At 35.8% G+C, this 16,631-nt stretch overlaps 2 non-coding genes and 1 pseudogene across 2 annotated transcripts; all 3 read right to left on the bottom strand.

Moving 5' to 3' along the window:
* Positions 1 to 3,113: 3,113 nt before the first annotated feature.
* LOC148951913 (U5 spliceosomal RNA) lies at positions 3,114 to 3,229 on the bottom strand (annotated as a pseudogene).
* A 767-nt stretch (positions 3,230 to 3,996) lies between these two features.
* On the bottom strand, positions 3,997 to 4,160 carry LOC148951912 (U1 spliceosomal RNA). Its single transcript, XR_016141839.1, has one exon. It is a non-coding gene; the product is annotated as a U1 spliceosomal RNA (small nuclear RNA).
* A 698-nt stretch (positions 4,161 to 4,858) lies between these two features.
* LOC148951911 (U2 spliceosomal RNA) lies at positions 4,859 to 5,051 on the bottom strand. Its single transcript, XR_016141849.1, has one exon. It is a non-coding gene; the product is annotated as a U2 spliceosomal RNA (small nuclear RNA).
* Between the last annotated feature and the right edge of the window lie 11,580 nt (positions 5,052 to 16,631).

Genomic DNA, 16,631 nt, shown 5'->3' with positions numbered 1-16,631 from the left:
TCAAAATTCGAGAAAGCAATGAATTTAGGCTAGTTTTTTTTATTTTGCATGCAAAGAAATGACTGTTAGGCTAGTTTATTTTGCATGATATTTCTAAAGCCAATTAAGATGAAGAAATATCTTCAATGTCAAGACTATAAGAAAAAAAAAGTTCTGGATATTTTTGTCAATTTGTACTTTACACATTACCATCTATATTAGAAACGAACCTCCCACTTATATACCTTGTTCTTTTTATGTTAGACATTTTAATTTTCACCCTATTTAAATTAAAAAATAAGCATTTTTATTTCATCAGATACGCCAGCACTCATAAACGATCCTTTTGAAATTCTGTTAACAACATCGATTCTCAAGGTAAAAGTTGGAATACGGGCCAATCAGGTGTTACAATCCTTTTGTTTTTGCTCAAAATTCGAGAAAGCAATGAATTTAGGCTAGTTCTTTTATTTTGGATGCAAAGAAATGACTGTTAGGCTAGTTTATTTTGCATGATACTTCTAAAGCCAATTAAGATGAAGAAATGTCTTCAAAGTCAAGGCTATAAGAAAAAAAAATTCTGCATATTTTTGCCAGTTTGTAGTTTACGCTTTAATATCAATATCAGTAATGAACCCCCCTCCGAAATACCTTGTTCTTTTATGTTAGACTTTTGACTTTTCACCACAATTAAATTAAAAAATAAGCATTTTCAACTAGAAATAAGGAGCATCGTCACCAGATACGCCAGCACTAATAAACGATCCTTTTGAAATTCTGCTAACAACATCGATTCTCAAGGTAAAGGTTGGAAAACGGGGCAATCAGGTGTTACAATCCTTTTGTTTTTTCTCAAAATTCGACAAAGCAATGACTGTTAGGCTAGTTTATTTTGCATGATATTTCTAAAGCAAATTAAGATGAAGAAATGTCTTCAAAGTCAAGGCTATAAGAAAAAAAAAGTTCTGGATATTTTTGTCAGTTTGTAGTTTTACGCACTAATATCAACATCAGTAACGAACCCCCCTCCAAAATACCTTGTTCTTTTATGTTAGACTTTTGACTTTTCATCACAATTAAATTAAAAAATAAGCATTTTCAACAAGAAATAAGGAGCATCGTTAAAACTAAGACGAATGGAAATTATCCCGTATATGAAGTTAGCTACCCCCTCCAAAATATCTTGTTCTTTATGTTAGAGTTTGACTTTTCATTCCCAATTAAATTACAAAATAAGCATTTTCAACTAGAAATAAGGAGCATCGTTAAAAAAAACTAGGACGAATGAAAATTATCTTCGATTCTGAGCATTTTTTGTTTCCCCTCCAAAATTGACCCCCCCCCTCCCCTGCCCTCAGAAATGGGGGAAGGAGGGACCTCGCCCTCAGAAATAGGGGAACGAAGGGCCTCTGAGCCTTCCCCTTCAGGCAGATTCCATTTATTTTCGATTCTGAGTATTTTTGGTTTTCCCTCCAAAATTGACCCCCCTACCCTGCCCTCAGAAATGGGGGAACGAAGGGCCTCTGAGGCTACCCCTTGAGGCAGATTCCATTTATTTTCGATTCTGAGTATTTTTGGTTTTCCCTCCAAAATTGACCCCCCGACCCTGCCCTCAGAAATGGGGGACCGAAGGGCCTCTGAGTCTTCCCCATGAGGCAGATCCCATTTATTTTCATTTATGAGTATTTTTTGTTTTCACTCAAAAATTAACCTCCCCCCTCCCGGCCCCTCTGAAATAGGGGAAGGAGAGGCCTCTGAGATTTGCCCTTGAGGCAGATCCCATTTATTTTCGATTCTGAGTATTTTTGGTTTTCCCTCCAAAATTGACCCCCCTCCCCTGCCCTCATAAATGGGGGAACGAAGGGCCTCTGAGCCTTCCCCTTGAGGCAGATCCCGTTTATTTTCGTTTCTGAGTATTTTTGGTTTTCCCTCTAAAATTAACCTCCCCCCTCCCCTGCCCTCTGAAATGGGGGAAGTCGAGGCCTCTGAGCCTTGCCCTTAAGGCAGATCCCATTTATTTTCGATTCTGAGTATTTTTGGTTTTCCCTCCAAAATTGACCCCCCCCCCCTCTCCTCAGAAATGGGGGAAGGAGGGACCTTTGAGCCTTCCCCTTGAGGCAGATCCCGTTTATTTTCGATTTTGAGTATTTTTTGTTTTCCCTCCAAAATTGACCCCCCTCCCCTGCCCTCTGAAAGGGGGGACGGATGGACCGCTGAGCCTTCCCTTTGAGGCAGATCCCGTTATTTTCGATTTTTAGTATTTTTGGTTTTCCCTCAAAAATTGACCCCCCCTCCCCTGCCCTCAGAAAGGGGGGCATGGCGTAACGTTAAACTAATTTAAATTTAAAACACTTTCCAAACATCACATGTGTATTATACAGTACACAATTACCCCATCTCCCCCAAAACACTTTTCAGCCATTTTTTGTTAAATTTTATTATTTCTAAACTATTTTAAATTGACAACACTGTCCAAAACATCACTTGTGTATTATACAGTACACAATCACCCCATCTCCTCCAAAACACTTTTCAGTCATTTCTTGTTTAAAAATTTCTATTTCAAGTCAATCCTTAATAGGATCAAATTCGCAAATCCTACACTCCAATTCGCAAATCTCATTACCCCTTTTTAACTGTCAATCAAACAATTTTGATTGTAGTGTCCCGACCTACATTCTTATGAAATTCTTATCAAAAAAAAACACACACACTCTCATACTGCTATCTTTTTTGCAATGTTTAGGAACAGGTGGGGAATCCCCGCTCGACAACAATAGCAATAATCAGTCTGGTAATCATAGCATGGAAAGGTGCCATGGAATGTGGAATTCCTATAGCTTCAAGCAAATAACATGGAGATTCCTATAGCTTTATGCAAAGTATAAGTTAACATACTACTAACAGATGCGATTTAGTAAATTTTTCCTCTTAAATTTAGTAAATTCTTCCAGGCCAGGGTGGCAGCCCTTGTCTGACCACTAATCAAGAACGTTTGCTCAAGTAGTAGTCCTACTGACCTCTCATGTCATTTGCGTCTCGTCAAACGCTAAGGGCTTGTCGGGCTTGTCAGATAAGTAATCGGGCTTGTCAGATAAGTGATCTTGGAATATTAGAAGATGCAGCAAGGATATAGGCTAGTCTGCCTTTCGGCATTCAAAAATTTCTTAATACTTACCAAGTGCCCTTTCCACGGTAATCTTTAGTAAAAGGCGAAAGATTAACTCAATATGAGGAGAAGCCAGAGGTACAACAATAGCTAGAGTTGACTTGAGTATATAAAAAGAAATCCTAGTAAATCTTTATCGGGTTTTTAACAAGGTTTGAAAGCAATAAGGAATTCAATGTTCAATCAAGTAAATATGGGCAAAAAAAATCATATGATGAGAAAACATATTCAATGAGCAGTAATTCATGGGCAACTTTAATGGCATGGTACAAAAACTACATCCGCAGAAAATAACATAAATATTCAGTAATTAAACTCAAAAATAATTGTAATGTATCAAGGGCCTCTGTATAAGGTCGATCAAGGGCTGTAGCCAAAGGCCCCCCTATTTAAATATTCCAAGAAACTTGGCGGTAGTGAAGGAATTTTTAGTTTGATATGTTGCCAACGCAATTGACTTGATGAAATGTGGGGGGACCAAGGGTATTTCATTTTTCAGACTAGCCTTTGTGACTTAATCTAAATTTCAGCAATTTGATTCGATTCTTAGTTCAATTTAAAAATCAGTATTTAATAATTACAGATTATTTTCAAAAACAAAATGCATCAGGAATCTATAGAGTATACGCCCAACTCTCTCATATGCTTGGGATTTTAGGCACAATTCTTCCGTAATGTTTCAAACATGTAAGTTAATCAAGAAATTAATTTTTTCAAAAGGGCCTAATGATTAATTTTACATGTACCATTATTGTCTTAACGATATCAAATTGTATGCTTTTTCCTTGCAACTGATAAATACGTGACATATAAAAAAGGCCAAAGGACAGAACTTTAAAGAGTGTGGACAGGGGTCTGCGCGAACGCAGTCCCTCACTACCAAAGATTACGCTGTAAAGTTACCCCCATTCGGGATAATCACAGGGGTTAGCCAATCTGAAGTGCAATGGAAAGGCCTCACCCTGGGAGCACCTCCTTCATGATCAAGGCAGCTCCCCAGCCAGGTAAGAATGTTTTGTTCAAATCTAACATTTTACTAATATCTTTCGACAAAAATCCCATTTCTTTGAATGCCGCTCAGAAGCTCAAATTTATTAGCCACATGCAGGTTTACAATTTTTTTTCACATTAATGAACCAAGTCTGAATTATTTTTGAAAATAGCAATGCCCCATTTAATTTTCATATGCAAACGTCTTAATCCTTTGAATGCAAGTTTACCTTTTTGAGAAAAGAAACTCAGGGGTTTCTCACTCTGTTATCAATATGACTGAAAAGTCGAAACTTTTATTTCTGAGAACCAAGTGGCAGTTCTTCTCCTTAACAACCATAGGGGACTTTAGTCATTACTACTACTACTAACAACTCACCGCAGAAACAAGCCCTCTGAGGCCAAAAACAATCACTTCATTAATTCTGTTCGAATCTTGGTTCAATTTAAATTTCAGCATTTAATAATTGCATACTATTTTCGAAAAAAGATGCATGGGGACTTGAATACAGGTTGGGGATTTTAATTTAATTATGGCAAGGGGTCATTGGCTTTTTTATCATTAAATTTTGTAAATTATTAACAATTTTTCGTTTTTTCAGATGAAAATTTTTTTTTAATATATTCAAGGGCTAAAAAACTACAGGTATAGTTTCTACAATATAAGGGAAGCATATTTTACGTCAGTGATTAGGGTTCATTGACTTTAATTTCCCCTCGAGAGGGTACGCCAATCCCGGATGTACTGCAATACCGGGCCGACGCGTGAAGGGGCGGGACAAGCCCCGACATACCATCCGGTTTCCAAGAATCTGTTTAATATTCTGGGCCCCATGTAGGAACCGTATCATATATTAAGCCAGCGTTGTCACTCTGACGATTTGGTTTTTACTAGTTTTGGCCGAAAAAATTTACTATATTAGCTTCCGTTTTACTAGATTTTGCCAAAAACGTGCGCGTGTCGCGGCTTTCGCCGCGACACGCGCATTTGTGTGAGAAAGCCAGTAAATACTTTTTTCACCACAATGAAAACAAAACTAAAAAGTAGCTAGTGCGAATTTTTTTTTCTGCTTGTGCGACATCTTTATATGATTTCTTTTGGTCATTCGGCTTATTTGCCTTCAAATATGTAGGAAATATGTTCCTAGTTATTCATTAGGTCAAAACAGTTTCTTCCAGCCTCCTAATTTTCGACAGGCTCGGCCTTACTCCATAGTTTAACCAACTTTTCTGAAACTTTTTAGTTTCAGTATATACTTACAACTAGGCTTCACAAAAATTTCAGGTACACAAAAAAAAAAAAAAACGACCACGAAAAATGAAATTCAAAGTAAAAAACGAATAATAATGAAGCCCGATTTGATAGACCAAGGTTGGCTTTTTCAAAGCTTAACCGCCAGTCCGGTACCCTCTTCTGTTTCCGAGGGACCGTGTTCGTTCGCGTTCATCTTCCATTTTCTGCATCTATCAATCAGAGCGGGCGGAATCTCCCACTCCGAAACACATCTTGTGTCTCTGAGGCAGAGTTGCTTGGAGTTCATGAGAGCTCCAACTGTGTCGATATTTAATCGGTTTCGCCCAGTCGTCTTGATAATATTTAAACTGGAAAACTGCTGCTCTGCACCGGCTGAAGCATGGGGCAAAGCACAGAGGGTAAACATAAACTTGGGGAGCACTGTGAACATGGCTTTCCCGCTACCATCTTTCAGTTTGGTAAGCCTCTTCCAGAATGTAGGAGGACACTCTAAATCTGATTCTATTTTTGAAATAAATTCACTTCAGATTTAAATTTTCTAGTACTCACTATTAAGGTCCTCCAGCATCTTCATCCTCTCCCCTTCCGTTCTGCAGTCTCTAACAGCAACATGTTTAAACCTCTGCAGAAGAGGGAAAAGTGATATAGTTTCGTGGCTCATAGCTTTCAGTGGATCCAGACGTTCTAAAGATGTAAGAACAGGGTCATCCAGTCTTATCCTAGTACGGATCTGCTTAGCAAGTTCAATATGATAAGCAAGGCAGGCTTTTCGAATAGCTTGCACCCAGTGACGTCGATTTTCCATTTCCGGCAATTCGGTATTCATCCCAAGTTTAACATTTTCAAGCTTCAAAAAGTTTTCAGGACTGCTCACGTTCAGGGAAGTAAAGTTACCTTTGAGCTTCTCAGGACGAAGGAAACACTGCAGAGTAGACAAGTAAAGCTCGTGGGTACATCTCAAAAGGCAATGAATCCTTGTTCTGCGTGACTGGAACTCAAGGTTAAAGTTGTTGATCTTTGCCAGTATATACAGTAGGAAGTACAAGTAGGCCTTATTCACGCCTATATCCATCGCACATAGCAGCTTTTTGGCTTTATCCCTTGTAGAGCTGTCCGACGATGTTAGGGACAAGTCTGTCAGATACAAATGTAAGGCTGGCTACTGTTCAAGTAATCTGTTAATTCCGGCTTCAAGCGACAACCAGCGTGTTCCGCTTATCTGCAGAAGTCAGTGGTTGGCAATTTCACAAAACTCTTGGAAAACCTTCAGTTCCAACTGTCTCTTAGGGCTTGCGCTTATGAAGTTGATGAGATCCTTCGCGAAAGATACGACTTAAGCAGGTAATTGCTTCGCTGCAGTCGAAGTACACAATGTAGCAGCGTGATAAGTGTAACCAAGGACAAACAGCTGTGGATTTTCACGCAGCAGCTGGGCAGCGAGGCCGTTTTCGCGCCCTATATTGACCGACGCATTATCAAGACCAAGCCCAGTCATATTTTCTAATGGAACGTCAGCTTTCTTAAAGTAATTCGTCAGAAGATTCTTTTGCCCACTTGTAGTTGCGTCGTCTACCTTTAATAGTGCCAGGAATTCTTCCCTCACGGTATTCTCACTGTCTACATACTTCACAATAACAACTAGGGACTTTGTATCTGACCTGTGTGTGCTTTCGTCGGCGATTATTGAAAAAAAAGTTCTTCTGAAGAACAGATGCTAAAGTGTCCTCACCATGAGATTCTATTATATTTTTAACGATGTCAGTGGATGTAGTTTACTTCATTTCAACATGCTTGGCTGTAGCTTAATCCCGAAAAGACTTTTTTCAAAACGGGAAGGAGAGCATCAGTTTTTGTCGAAGGAATATCTTCAGCTGCAAACCACGCTGCAAGGCGTAATTCAGTAGCTGAAACCATCCTATCACTGTTCTCTTTTTCTTGCCTTTGCTCGTTTCCAACTGCTCCCTCAACTGTCAGCTGTCCCAATGCTGCTTTCACGTTCTTCTTATGAATCTCACTAGTTGCGTGATTTTTCATGACAGTCAAACTTCCCGTCAGTTTTCGCTGACAGCATCTGCAATAGGCCTTTTTGCTTCCGTCTGGCGATTGAATAAGGAAAGGTTTCAGCACGGAATCAGTCAACCACTCTGGTCGGAACTTCTGTGCATAGTGCATCTTCTTAGACTTGTGACCAACAACTTCGCACGAGTCTCTAAGTCCTCAGCCAGATCGATTGTGGTAGATGTAGATGCAATTTCATCTGATTCCTGCAAAATACTGCTTTCCAAATTTCTATTGATTCTTGAACACAGTCCAGCCCAGTTTGATAATAGTGCTGATAAGAAAGATTAGCTATCCCTATAGAGTAGGGTGCCTGATAGAACCAGAATAGACAATACAAAATGAGTTGTTCATATCCTGTATCTACTGGGCAGCATTTCTGTAACTTTACAGTACATGTTACTGAATAGCAAAGATTGAGAAATGAGTTGTTTTTGGTTAATTTCAAATATAGGATGATAATGAGATATTTAGGAAATTATCTTACCATTTGACTCAGAGTTTAATACAGTATCCAAATATAACAATCATTTCCAGTGGAAACTCATCCTCTAGATTCTATAAATCAAGCTTTTAAGGGGTACTAAAGGATTCAAGGGTGGGCTGCAGGATTGTAAGTGTGGTGACCTAGACCCTGAACTCCAAGTAAGCCAAAAATTAAACTGAAAATAGGGTTTTCTATCTGAAAATCTGGAAACTCAAGGCTTTTTAAAAATTTCTGGAATTAATTTCCACCAGAAATGATTGTTATATTTGGATAGAGGATTGAATTTGGTAAAATTCTACTTTAGCTACTTTTGGCTGTCTTGGAAAGGCACTAGGTTAGAAAAATGAAACTTTCAGGGTTGGGTCTACAGGCTAAAGTATGTCCGGGAAGGTATTTTGAAGTACTTACCTCCACTCCTTCTCTCTCTAGAGGGTCCTGAAATTTGCCCACATGGCAGGTGTGTACATATTGAAATTTTGACAAAACAACATTTTACCTTAATTTTCAGTTATCAGTTTCTTTTCTCTGGCTTTAGCTCTGAAAATGCAATTTTAGTTATTTGAGTAGAATTTTAAGCCATAAAAATTTTTTATTTTCAAAATTTAGGAAATGTATTTGCATATCTTTAAAACCTTATAAATCGGGATTGAGGAAAGTTGTGAAGCTGAAAATAATTTTGTTGTAATTCATTTAAGCAGAAATTCTATTTTGCAAGGTTTCACTTCTATTACTCACATATTTTTAAAGGTCATCAAAGGTCAGGACCCTCTAGAGGGAGGAATGGAGGTAGGTACTTCAAAATACCTTACTGGGAAATATTTTAGCCTGTAGACCCATCCCTGAAAGGGAGCATTACAAGAAAATACAACTAGCCTAGAGGAGGCTTAAGAGAAGGATAAGCACAAAGGTGTCACTCCTAAAACATTTAACAGGCATTCAGCCTGCAAACATGAAGCCTTTGCTCAACATACCTTTCATGACCTCGTATGCACTTTCAGATGCAACAGAGTTTGTGCGTGTTAACCTTGACAAGGGCTTGTGTGTTTTGGGTCTATTTCTTGACTTTTCAAAGGCATTTGATATGGTCGTTCACTCTGTTCTTTTGTCTAAATTATCTTCATTAAGGAGTGCATGGAGTCCCACTTGAATGGTTTAGGTCTTACCTCTCAGGGAGATCTCAGTATGTTTCAGTTAATGGTACTTCTTCCTCTTCCTTGCCTATTGTGAAAGGTGTCCCACAGGGCTCTGTGCTTCGACCACTTTTGTTTTTAATTTATATTAATGATCTTGTTGATTGTCTTTATCCCCTTGTGCACCCTATTATTTTTGCTGATGACAGTAACTTTTTCATTGCTGCAGTGAACCTGCCATCTGCCACTTCCCTAGCTCAAGGTCTTCTTGATAAAGTAAAAGATTGGTGCTGGTCTAATGGTATGACTCTTAACAGCCAAAAAAGTGCCATTGTACACTTTAGAACCCCTTATCGTATGAGAGACGCAAGGGAACCAATCATCCTGACTTATGGGAATGATATTATACCGCAAGCTACTATAGTGAAATATCTTGGTGGGTATCTTGACTGTTTTCTTTCTTTTAAACCCCATATAACTCATACCCGTTCCCTTGTCCTCCGCCAATCTTCAATGTTATACAGGGTTAACTCATTTCTTCCCCCAGATGTTATGCCTTCTCTTTATTATGCTTTTATTTTTCCTTACCTTTCTTATTGCTGTTCTGTCTGGGGTAGTACTAATAAATCTCTTCTCTGCTCACTTCAAAGAGCCCAAAATAGGGCAGTGAAGGCTACTTTTCTTCTGCCTCGTTTTTACCCTTCCTCTGATCTTTATTATCATACTGGAATAGCTCCGCTGGATCGTATTGTGGGTAAAAGTTACCTTTATTTAGCACATTCTGCTTTTCTATGTACACTTCCACCATCTCTGCAGCAGTTTTTCTTTCTGTCAGGCTCAGGTAGGTACTCTTCTTTTTAACGTAGCTCTTATCGCAGGTTCATTCTACCTAAGCGATCATCGACAGCAGGTCAGAGGTCTCCTGTTTATCAATCTATTTTACTATGGAACTCCATCCCTTCTGATGTCCCTCTATCTCTTTCTGCAAAGGCACTTTCTCACTGGGTATTTCCAGTATAGTATTTTCCCCGTTTTTCTTCTTATATGTCTTTTTTTTTCATTAAATATAATTCTATGATTATTTTTTTATTTTTATTTTTTTTATTTAATCCTATTTCCAATCTCTTCTTCGTTTATATATATTTTTTTTTTCAGTTATTTTTGAAGTTTACTATTAATTATCCTATTTTAATAAATTTCTCTTATCCAATTTTGTTTTTATTTTTTATTTTATGTGCTTTATAATAGTGTCTTATTTGTTTTGTTGGCCCTTTACAAGCTTAGCTTCTTGGGCGTGTATAAATTTTAAGTTTGTAATTGTTTTTTTTTAGTATTAATAAATTGATTGATTGATTGATTGATTGAACTACTAAGTTTGTTACAAAATAACTCGTATGGTGAAATTTTGGATTTTTTGTTCAAACTCTAAATTGAAGTTTAAAAAGCTTGATTTTCAAATGATTTCTTAAAATTAAAATAAAAAATAATTGTCAAATTCAACTACAAATTCACAAATATAGACATATACGCTGTCTTGCTTTGATAAATTAACTTTTTAATATTTGGTACTTCATTTAAGGGTATAGTCCTTTTATTTTGTTTGGAATTATAGTAGTTGTCATTAATGTGTAAAATAATGTGTCATTAATGTGGCTCCCAATAAACATCATCCGTCAAGTACACAATTTTAGATTTTCCTTAAAACCAGCAAGATTTATGTATAGGGTTTACTGACAGATAGATAAGTCTATATCTATTTTATAAAAGTATATAATAATAATATAAAGTATATAAAGTATAGAATAATAATTGTCGAATTCACACAAAAATTCACAAATATTGACATATACGCTGTCTTAATTTGCTATATGAATTTTTTAAGTTTAGTCTTTCATTTAAGAGTAGAGTCTTTTTATTTTTACTAGCATAGTAGTTGTCATTAACGTTTTAAATAGCCCCCAATGATCACAATTCGTCATGTGCACAACTGTAGATTTTCTTTAAAACCAGAATGATTTATGTGTAGGGTATACTTAAAATAAGATCTGGTGTACCCCCCTGTAGAAAATTCATCCTTCTTAAATGTACCCCCTCCACTATATCCTTATTCACATACAAAAAAATTGAATCACTTCACCTCAGCACCAAGCTGCCTGAGGCCAACACAGCTATGTACGCTCCTCCTCCATCCCAATCTTTTCAAAGCCTCCCTCTTTACAACCTCCCAGGAAGTTCCCATTTCCTTTAAATCCTTATTTATGACATCCTCCCACCCAAGATGAGGACGACCTGCTTTCCGTTTAGCTCTTCTAGACAGTTGGCCAAACAGGACAATCTTCGGCAATCTGCCATCATTCATTCGCAGAACGAACCTTTGCCATCTCAACCTTTTTTTCATTATAGCCCTAGAAAGTGGTGTCACCAAAATTTTTGTACAAGTCAACAGTTTTAAATAAATTCAGTCAGACGGGTACCCAGAACGATCCGTAGGTGGTTTTTCTGTAAAACATCTAGTAAATCTTCATCCACTCTCCGGAGCGCCAATGCTTTAGAGCCATATTTTACCACTGTCATCACTGTACCTTCTAATATTCTAATCACGGTTTGAAGACTTATTTTCCTATTCCTTTAAACTTTTTTTTTAACTGTGAAGAAACACCTTGAGCCTTGGCTATTCTACTTTTAACATCTTTACTGCTCCTACGGTCTTTACTAATAATATTACCAGGATAAGTGAAGCTGCAAACCCGATCAATCTTTTCGTTACCCATCTTCATCTTTTCATCTTCAGTTATTCCTAGCCTTAGCAACTTTGTCTTCTTAACATTAATTTTTAAACCTATTCTAGCACCCTGAACTGTCAAAACCTCTAAAAGTTCATTCATTTTGCTCACACTTTCATCTAGGATGCTTAAATCATTAGCATAATCTAAGTCTAGGAGAGTGTTTCTTCCCCATTTGATTCCATGGTCTCCCGTTACCTTTTTCATGCTCCTTAAGACAAAGTCCATCCAAATTAATCCATATAAAAGGCAATAGAGCTCAACCCTGCTTAAATCCTGAATAAATGAAAAAAAACATCTGCTAACCTCATTTCCTACCTTAACTGCAGCAGTATTATTCTCGTAAATAACACTAATAATTTTCAGTATATTTGTCTGGTATACTATACAGGAATAAGACATTTTCTAAACCTCATTATAGTATCGAACGCTTAGTCATAATATATAAAACTAGTGATGTGCTGTATAAAGCCGTGACGGGTGATTGCATAATACGGGCAAACACGCTATATTTTGGAACTATAAAGCGAGCAAACATGCTATATTTTGGAATTATAATGCAACCAAACAAGCCAACAGGTTTTTCTAGGGTCATTACCCAAACTAAAGATATTTCCTAGCATAATGTGTTCAAAAGTGTAATGGATTTTCTTTAAAAAACACCATTTTCGGCCGAAGGGGATATAATCCCCTAATAAATTGAAGATGAACCAACTCTTTCTATATCAGTTTGAAAAAAACTGCTTCAACAAGCCGAATAGATTATTTGCCTTTCTTGTTTAAATTATTCGTAGCGAAATGGAGAACTCCAAGTATATTTAGGTAAGTAAATGGTTGTTTTCTTACATTATAATGAAAACAAGACTTTTTTCATATAGCTAGCTTTAATTATCTGACATATGGGCTTCTGACAGACAGCCAAGTAGGAACGATAAGTATCTCACAATTCCCATGCTTCCGTTGCTTAATACCCTTTCAAGTAGCTAAAAGCCATTTGGGTAAATGCTTCATAAATGGGTTACAAAAATATCGTCTATTCAAGATTTAAAATTGTTTTAGGAAATAAACAATGAGTGTCTTTAAAATATAGCAAAATATTTTTAATGTGTGGGGTGGGCTTTGGTATTGAGGAAAGGGATAAGGAACCCCATTAATATTCTAAATAAAAATCTGAGGGAACTAATACGCAAATTGTGTTATTTTTTTATGCACATCGTACTTAAAATGTAAATAGGTAAGGATCCTTCTTAGACTAGCAAAATTCTTTCTTTTATATGATTTAAGAGCTTGAGCAAATGGAATTTAACCCCATAAGTTTTAAATCGTGTTTTACATAATGGAAAAAAGCACACATTTTTTCCGGGAACGATAGGTATCTCATAATTCCCATGCTTCCGTTGCTTAATACCATTTCAGGTAGCTAAAAGCCATTTGGGTAAACGCTTCATAAATGGGTTACAAAAATATCGTCTATTCAAGATTTTACATTGTTTTAGGAAACAAACAATGAGTGTCTTTAAAATATGCTAAATATTTTTAATGTGTGGGGTGGGCTTTGGTATTGAGGAAAGGGATGAGGAACCCCATTAATATTCTAAATAAAAATCTGAGGGAACTAATACGCAAATTGTGTTATTTTTTATGCACATCTTATTTAAAATATAGATATGTTAGGATCCTTCTTAGACTAGCAAAATTCTTTCTTTTATATGATTTATGAGCTTGAGCAAATGGAATTTAACACCATAAGTTTTAAATCGTGTCTTGCATAATTGAAAAAAACATACATTTTTTTGGGAAAGATAGGTATCTTAAAATTCCCACGCTTTTGTTTCTTAATACCCTTTCAGGTAGCGAAAAGCCATTTGGGTAAACGCTTCATAAGTGGGTTACAAAAATATCGTCTATTTTAGATTTAGAATTGTTTTAAGAAACGAACAATGAGTGTCTTTAAAATATGGAAAATATCTTCAATGTTTGGGGTGGGCTTTGGTATTGAGGAGAGGGATCAGGAATCCCATTAATATTCTTCATAAAAATCTGACGGAACTAATACGCAAATTGTATTATTTTTTATGGACATCTTATTTAAAATATAGATGGGTTAGGATCCTTCTTAGACTAGCAAAATTCTTTCTTTTATATGTTTTACGAGCTTTAGTAAATGGAATTTAACCCCATAAGTTTTAAGTCATGTCTTATATAATTGAAAAAATCATACATTTTTTTTCTTTTATCCTGTTTCGTGAGAGAAATTATCTCACAAATTGTGTTATATTTTTTATGTTACATCGCATTCATGTTATTAACTGATATGTTAGACTTCTCCTTCTTTTTAATAGGGGGTCATGTTTCTTTTTTACGAGTTTAGGCAGATTAGAATTATGAACGAAATAATTTATCCCAATAAGTTTTAATTGCGTCTCTCTTAGTTGAAAAAGCATACATTTTTTTCTTTTATCCTGCGTGATGAAAAAGAGATTATCTAGCCCTCTCTTAGGGACTTACCTGGTGAAAAACTGAAAATAAATTTTTATTCAAGGAAATTGATAGTGAATGTCCTCAATCTGTATGTGAAATCTTTCACAATACATAAATTTCATTCAAAAAATTATGAAGAAATATTACTTTTAAGTAAGCAACAAACTCCTTGATTTTACCTCTTAGATATACAATACAGAAATTTCATTCAAGAAATTATGAAAAAGTTCAAGTTCTCTTCTGAATTTTCTCCTAGAAAATAAAAAAGCTATAGTTCAATTCTAATTTTCCAACAAAAATAAAAAAGCTCCGCTTCAGTTCTGAATTTTCTCAAGGACATGAAAAAATAAAGTGCTTTTGCATAGATCAAATTCAACTACACAGGTATTTCTTAGCATCAAAAGGATCTTACAACATTTCACAGAATCGAGAGACTACTGTTGCCATCTTCACACCTATGGTTATAGATGGCAGCACAGTCACTCAGACCCACGGCTATAGTATTGGAGACATGAAAAAAAGTTAGGTTTATTTAAGCTTGCTTAGCGCCCTAAGGGAGCTTAAATAAACCTAACTTTTTTGCATGTCTCTCACACTATAGCCGTGTGTCTGAGCGAATGTGCTGCCATCTTTGATCTAAGTGATCTTAATAAACCTAACTTTTTTGCATATCTCTCATCTCTCACAGTATAGCCGTGTGTATGAGCGACTGTTTTGCCATCTATAACTATAGGTGTGAAGATGGCAGCAGTAGCCTCTTGATTCTTTGAAATTTTGTAAGATACTTTTGATCTAAGTGAGCTTAAATAAACCTAACTTTTTTAAATGTCTCACACTATAGGTGTGTGTCTGAGCGACCGTGCTGCCATCTATAACTATAGGTGTGATGATGCAGCAGTAATCTTTTGATTTTGCTAAGTGTTGTAAGATCCTTTTGATGCTAAGAAATACCTGTGTAGTTGAAATTGTTCTATGCAAAAGTACTTTATTTTTTCCATGTCTTTGAGAAAATTCAGAACTGAAGTGGAACATCTTTTCATTTTCGTTGGAAAATATTAGAATTGAACTGTAACTTTTTTCTTTTCTTTGAGAAAATTCAGAAAACTTGAACTTTTTTATAATTTCTTGAATGAAATTTCGGTATTGTGTATCTAAGAGGTGAATTCAAGAAGGAGTTTGTCACTTACTTACAATTTCTTCATAATTTCTTGAATGCAATTTCTGTATTGTGTATCCAAGAGGTGAATTCAAGAATGAGTTTGCTACTTGCTTACAATTATTTAATAGTTTCTTGAATGAAACTTCTTTATTGTGTATTCAAGAAGTGAATTCAAGAAAGAGTTTGTTACTTACTTACAATTTTTTCATAATTTCTTGAATGAAATATCCGTATTGTGTATCCAGGAGGTGAATTCAAGAACGAGTTTATTACTTACTTACAATTTTTTCATTATTTATTGAATGAAATTTCTGTATTGTGTATAAAAGAGGCGAATTCAAGAAAGAGTTTGTTACTTACTTACAATTTTTTCATATTATCTTGAATTAAATTTCTGTAATGTGTATCCAGGAGGTGGATTCAAGAAAGAATTTGTTACTTACTTACAATTTTTTCATACTTTCTTGAATGAAGTTCCCGTACTGTTTATCCAAGAGGTGAAATCAGGAAAGAGTTTGTTACTTACTTACAATTTTTTCATGATTTATTAAATGAAATTTCCCTATTGTGTGTCCAAGAGGTGAATTCAAGAAAGAGATTGTTACTTACTTACAATTTTATCATAATTTCATGAATGAATAGAACTATTCTAAAGGATAAAGACGGGTTAAGCTTATATATATTTATTGCTTAAACATATTAAAAAAGATTTTTTTTGAAAAATCACGTATTTACATAGAAATAATGCTTAAAGTTCACTGTTGAACATCCACAAACGAGGATACCATGATACAGAATAGTTTTTGCCGTGTCTTTTGCACTTATCACGATCAGGTATGTCCCTAGGTAACGACTGCGCGAAGAACCTAACCTCGTCTTCAGGACGATTATAAGTCCTTTCAAATTTAGGACACTTAAATTCTTCTAAATTAAAAGTAGAATCCTAGGGTCACAGTTTCAAATTAAAACTTAATCTGTATGTGCGCTACCCTTTACATATAGTTCTTCAACTCTGAAAAAGCTGCAAATTTTACTGATTTTTTCCTGGACATTTCTCAGTTCTCGACCACTTTCATTATGTTGTGTTATCACTCTATCGTAGAATCCCAGTCTGTTTATACAACGTAATGTAGTAGCTCA

The sequence above is a fragment of the Artemia sp. Qi Xiang Cuo genome, chromosome 5 (assembly GCF_049724085.1).
Source record: "Artemia sp. Qi Xiang Cuo chromosome 5, ASM4972408v1, whole genome shotgun sequence".
Lineage (NCBI taxonomy): Eukaryota > Metazoa > Arthropoda > Branchiopoda > Anostraca > Artemiidae > Artemia > Artemia sp. Qi Xiang Cuo.
The sequence above is the reverse complement of the archived record's forward strand: the minus strand, read 5'-3'. Positions and strand labels throughout refer to the sequence as shown.